This window comes from Mastomys coucha, unplaced genomic scaffold (genome assembly GCF_008632895.1).
Source record: "Mastomys coucha isolate ucsf_1 unplaced genomic scaffold, UCSF_Mcou_1 pScaffold7, whole genome shotgun sequence".
Classification (NCBI taxonomy): Eukaryota; Metazoa; Chordata; class Mammalia; order Rodentia; family Muridae; genus Mastomys; species Mastomys coucha.
Window position 1 is genome coordinate 24192988 of NW_022196913.1, and position 6501 is coordinate 24199488.

At 40.6% G+C, this 6501-nt stretch overlaps 1 pseudogene; it reads left to right on the forward strand.

Moving 5' to 3' along the window:
* The first annotated feature begins 1219 nt into the window (after nt 1-1219).
* Nucleotides 1220-1789, forward strand: LOC116082618 (annotated as a pseudogene).
* The last annotated feature ends 4712 nt before the right edge of the window (nt 1790-6501 follow it).

The following is a 6501-nucleotide window of genomic DNA, read 5'->3' on the forward strand; positions in this document are numbered from 1 at the left end:
AACGAACACTAATGGGTATGAAAGGCCAGGTAGATTTAGATACAATAATGGTCTTTATATAATTGTCTTTAAATAGGTTTTCCGAACAAAACATCAACAACTACGAAAACCTTCAGAGCTAAATAAACTATACCATAGGACAATTGGCAAAGAAGTGATATTTCTGTGATACACTTGAACATATGGTTCTTGGGCTTTGAGAATTGTTTTGTGGCTAGAATGTGGAAAAGTTTGATACTTAGGGCTAAAAAAGCCCAAGCATGTTAGAGGGAGAACTTAATAAGCTGTTGTGGTAGGAGCTTGAAAGAAAAGAACACTGAGAGAAAAGTAGATGTGGAGAAGTCTAAGTTATGAGCTCTCAAAGGGCACCACAGTCCTTCTAAGGAACTCACCTAGGGACCTCGGTGTGATATTTTGAGTAAGAATCTGGTTTTACTCTCCCAGTTCCAGGAAAACTGAATCAATTGAGTTTAAAGGTGATGCACTGAATTGTTTGGCAGAGGACATTTCAAGACAGGAGAGCATTCAGGCAATAGCTGAGAACATCAGAAGGATCAGCACTGCTGAAGAGATACATCCTGAGCTACAATGAGACAGCAGGAAGGGTACTCTCATTAGGAGCTCTGTTTTGTGAACATTCAAGCGCCTGGAGGGAGAGAACATAAACACAACTGAAGCTAAAGCTGAAGGGGTTCTGTGCTCCTCAAAATCAGCTACCTAGGGAAGTCTCTGCCCAAGGCCCTGCACACAACAGCTGTTGCAGCTGTGGTCCTCAGGGGCAGAGGATGCACCTCATGCTGGCAGTAGAGCTTGACAGCATTGTCTTTGTGGCATTGGATTTGCAAGGCATGAAAGACACAAGACTGTGGTAATCATGAAATCTCACTTTATGGGTTTTAGAAAGCATGATGAAGCCAGGTAATGTGGGACAGGTTCAGAATTCCCCAGAGGTCATTTTATGAAGTCTCCAGAAGTTTTCTCCTGCCCATTTATTTATTCCTATCATCTTTCCATCCATTCATCCATCCATCCATCCATCCATCCATCCATCCATCCATCCATCTATCCATCCATGCACCCGCCTACCTACCTACCCACCTCTCCACCGATCTATCTTGATAATAGCATTGCAACAATTATATACTTGCTTAACAAATTGATAAGTATATCCCAGTACTGGCTTCCTCTTCCTGTAAGTGGCCAGAGGTGACCTGTGAAAATGGTTCACTACTCTCTTGACCTAGAAAACCCCACAGAATCATGCAAATCAAAGGGTTCAAACCTCCGTGTTCACTTTAAGAACACCCGGGAAACTGTCAAGGCCATCAAGGGTATGCAATTCCACAAAGCTACCAAGTATCTAAAGGATGTCACTTTAAAGAAGCAACGTGTGCCATTCCAGCGTTATAATGGTGGAGTCAGTAGGTGCATCCAGGCCAAACAGTAGGACTGGACACAGGGACGCTGGCCAAATAAAACAGTGCTGAATTTTTGCTGCACTTGCTTAAAAATGCAGAGAGTAATGCTGAACTTTAGGTTTAGACGTAGATTCTCTAGTCATTGAACACATCCAGGTGAACAAGGCACCTAAGTTGCGCTGATGAACCTACAGAGCTCATGGTGGGATTAACTCATCCATGAGCTCCCCTGCCACACTGAGATGATCTTCACTGAGAAGGAACAGATTGTTCCAAAGCCAGAAGAGGATGTTGCACAGAAGAAAAAGATATCCCAGAAGACACTGAAGAAACAAAAACTTATTCATGGGCATAAATTCAGCATAAAATAAATGCAGATAAAGTAAAAAAAAAATAAATAAATAAAAAGGAATATCCCAGTACTGCAAGTCATAATGGTCCACAACTTTAACCCCAGTACTTGGGAGATATAGGCAGGCAGAAGTGAGTTCGAAGCCACCCTAGTCTATATAATGAGTTTCAGGACAACCTGGGCTATGTTGAGAGAGTCTGTCTCAAAAACAAGAATAACTACAAAAGTATACCACTGCATTGTTGGCTACAGAGAACACAGAAGCATTAGATCTCTAGGACCTGTTCATCTCGGGTACAACTTTAATCCTCTATACATTTGTCAAATAGCAGGATATATATATATATATATATATATATATATATATATATATATATATATATATATATGATGGATTGTAACTGCGAAAGTCCCTTCTGAAGTTAAGTTTGGTTGTACTTTTTTCTTTTGTTTTTGTAAGAATACGAAATTTCATTAGGCAGTCATTGGCTATTGAGTCCCCGTAGCTGGCACTGAGATCAGGTGGAGCCAAGGAAAGCATTGGGTATGCTGCCATGCATTCACACTGTGTGTATTTAGCCCTGAAGCATCCCTAGGTCTGTCTTTCCCAGACTCTCGAGATTCATGAAAAGAGGGAGAAACTGGAGAGTTCTCTACTTTGCCAGTGACTAAAGCAACCTCACTGTACCCATTTTAACACACAGCTTCTGCTTAAGGAATAAATACAGTCATGAATCTAGGTTACAAGACCTGCAGATCTAAACCATTTCAACTTCCAGACATATCTTACTTCGCTCCAACTTCTCAGTGGTTTTGTCTAAATAAACAAACAAATAAAATAGGGTTGTATTCAGAAAGAATTTCATCCCCAGGAGAGTGACCTATAAAGAATCTCCATCTCATGTCTTTTGGGGAGTATCTTAGAGTGTGTTTAACACATTTGCATAAGCTCAAAGACAAACCATCATTTTTTGCCTTTGGCAAGCCTCACACAACATCTACCTTGGTGAGGAATCCCTGTCCTGTCCTCCCCTCTGACCTTCACTCTTTATCAGAAGGATTACCACTCCAACCATGAGCAACAGAGTGTCTTCTAAATCTCACTGTGCTACTTATTTAAAAATATATGGCCGGGTGGTGGTGGCACATGCCTTAATCCCAGCACTTGGAAGGCAGAGGCAGGCGGATTTCTGAGTTCAAGGCCAGCCTGGTCTACAGAGTGAGTTCCAGGACAGCAAGGGCTATGCAGAGAAACCCTATCTCAAAAAACAAACAACAACAACAAAAATATATGTGCTTTCATATCTTACTAGAGAAAGCATGATTCCCACCGATCCTAACTCCCACTGACCCAGCCTAAGATTTTCTGGCTAGGTTAAAATAAAACAAAATAAACTCTGTCCTGCTTAGGTCAGAGACAGAGCCATATTTTTTTAATAGGGTGTCAAACTTAGCTTTTAGCTGGTTTGGACAAGACAGAGGCTTCTGAAAATCCAGCTCTCAGCACGAACCCCAGCTGGTTTCATGTGGTACCTAATATACTCTGCCTTGGCCTCACCCAGCTGCCTGCTGAAACACCAGACAGGTGGCCATAGCAGACAAACAGCCCAGTTAATATCAGAACTTATTGGGCAGTTGTACTAACTGGCAAGAGGAATTGTACATTTGATTGAGCCAAAACCAGGTGTGCAATTAAAGAGTGCAGTCACCTTACCCAGCTGTGGGACTGGGTCTCTCCAGCCACAACCTTCTTCAGAACCCGCTTCATAACAAGTGTCCTTCTCTTTGACTGTTCTGTGTAGTCAACCACTAGAATTAAGTATCCTTGGCTGGGATTGTAGCTCAGTGATAGAACATTGCCTCAGAGTTAGAGAGGTCCTGGGTTCAGTTCCTTAAAAACAAAGTAACTAACTTGTTCAAAGAACTGGCTAGAAACATCTAAATATTTAGATTTTGTATTACTATATTTTAGAAGCATAGATATGAGTCTATGTGGGTTTTGGTATTAAATGGGCTGTCTGTCTGAGATGGCTGCCTGACTGAGGTATCCTCGTTCCTTAAGCCAAGGTGGTTGTATCTTTGGGAGCTGTGTAAAGCCAAGGAGGTTGTATCTTTGGGAGTTGTATAAAGCCAAGGTAGACTACCAGTTAGATGGCGCAGGCAACAAGCAGTCGCTCATTCTGAGAGCAAAGTTTTCAGAAGATAGTTACTGTGCTGTGGTGAGCTTTATCTTAAACTTTAAATTATAATAAAAGGAATTATTTACTAGTACATAATACCCAGAGTCTGAGATAGTGACAAACATAATGGGGGTATTCAATTCATGTTTATGTCTGAGTATTTAGATATAGTTTTGAAGATCATTAGAATCTCAGATGAATCCAAATCATACATGCACTTCAACTTTCAAGAGTACTCAGTAACAGAATTGTTTAATAATTGCACAGTCAATAATGTCATGCAAATTTGATATATGTAATTTTTCAAAAGGGTAAGAGTTATAAACACAAGCAAGTGTTGGGATAAGGAATGGTCTGCTCGAAGGCAGAGAAACAAAGTGGCTCTGGCTTATTGAGGCCTTTAGGAGCATAGTCCTTACCTTCCAACACAGTGGGTACCAACCAGCTGGCTCATCTCTCAGGGCAGAGCCAGGCTGCTGACACTGCAAGAAGAAAGAGTTATTTCTCAAGATCATGTATTCATTAGTTCTTGGGAAATTTTATTTTTAGAAAGTAAAAACTAAGTGGGAACAAAAGCAAGACATTTAACATTAGGGAAGGGGGCTAGCAATGAGAATGACACGTATGGCAGATGGTAAGCTGACCCCCAGAAGGAGGCCATCTTGCAGGTGGCTAGTGACACCTGGAAACTGGCATTGCTCTCTACTCGCCTGCCTCCTCTTGGCTGCTCTGGCCAGCCCAGGGTGGAGGTTGCTCACGAACTGCCTGGTGCTGATTCTAGCTGTAATAATTTCCTTGCTTTAGGAGAGCACAGACTGGAGGCATAGACACACTGGGCATGGAAGGCAGCTCTGAGACCCTTATATTTCTCTCTGCACTCAAATGCTATGATTCTTATATTTACATTCTTCTTGCACAAATAAACCAACTTCAATAGATATTATTTTATATTTGTGAAGTATCTTGAACCTTCAAGAACCTTAAGTGTTTTGTAGACATTATCTCTAATCCCACAACAATATTATGAGGTAGGTATTACTTCTATTTAACAAGAGAGGGAGACTAAAACACAGAGGTTAAATAATATTCCCAAGGACACACGATTAAATTCAGGGAAGAGCCAGGACTCATGCACTTTTAACCTCCAGCTAACTCCAACCCAAATCCTTATAAGAGAATGTGTGTGTGTGTGTGTGTGTGTAATTGATTTATTTTAATTTTATGAGTATTTATTGGTATTTTGCCTGCATACATGTCTGTTTGAGGGTGTTAGGTCCCCTAGAACTAGAGTTACAGACCATTGTTAACTACCATGTAAGTGTTGGGAACTGAAACTGGGTCCTTTGGATGAACAGAGAAATAGCCAACACTGTTACCCACTGAGTATTCTCTCTAGCCCCATCATGAGTGAATCTTTAATGAAGAGTACTATTGTTTTATTTCTTCATTTCCTTAAGAGGTAGCAATGGTGTAGTCTACAAGAACATTTTTAGTTCCCTACTGAAGATGGATTTAGTTTTCCATGTTAGTACACTAACTTTCTTATGGTGACCTCTGTCAAAGCATGGAACTCCAGAACTGGTAGTCCAGGCTACTGTAAGCTCAAAGAAAGAAGAGGAGTCCCAAATTGAAGATGAGTAAACTATTGCTACAGCCTGGAAGGAAGCAGAGGACCCATCTGCTCTAAGCTTAAAAGGAGGATGGCTTAGGACCTTTGATGACAGCAGGGAGATTCATCTGCTGGTGGTGAGCCAATGTGTTACATCATAGGGATGCTCTTATCCCTCAAGAAGAGCCCAGTAGCTTCAAGAAAACAACTCTTCAGATCTAAAGTGTCCCCTTCAAAAAAGAAAAGCCAACCAGTGGTCGGGACAAGATAGAGACTAAAGAAAGGGAAAATGAGGAGGGTAGGGACGATCAGTGTGTCCGGCAGAGCCAAGAATGCTCTGAGAAAGTATGTGGGCATATAGTGAAGAGTCAGCATGATGGGACACAAGCAGGAGTCCCACGTAAATGTAAAAGTCTTTTTTAGACCATAGATAAAAGTAAAAAAAAAAATCCATTGGGAAATGCATCTCAATAAATCACACAACATTCCCACAAAAATCAGATTATGTTCTGACAAATACCTGATTTATTAAAACCACAGAGACAGGAAAAACAAGCCTGGAAGAAAAATGTGGGTCATGAGAAAAGGATTAGAATCCAGCCAACTCCTCTCTTTTCAATGACACTAAATGCCAAAGACTGATGTTGGCAGGAATTTGAAGGAGAAAATGGTAATAAGAGTTTTATCACAGGCAAAATGGTGTCATGCAGTGTGAAACTGATATAAAAACATGCCTGGATTTACACAGATTCTGAAAACATATAAGCCGTTTCTCTTATTTCAAAATATGCACTCTACCTGAATGAAAGAGAAAACTGAAGATTAAAAAGCACTGAAGAATGTAAAATTTTCATGTCCTATGTTAAGAACTGACACCATTTAGTTCAAACAAATGCTAGGGATTTCCTTACAACACCAAAACAAATCTCAAAATAATTCTAA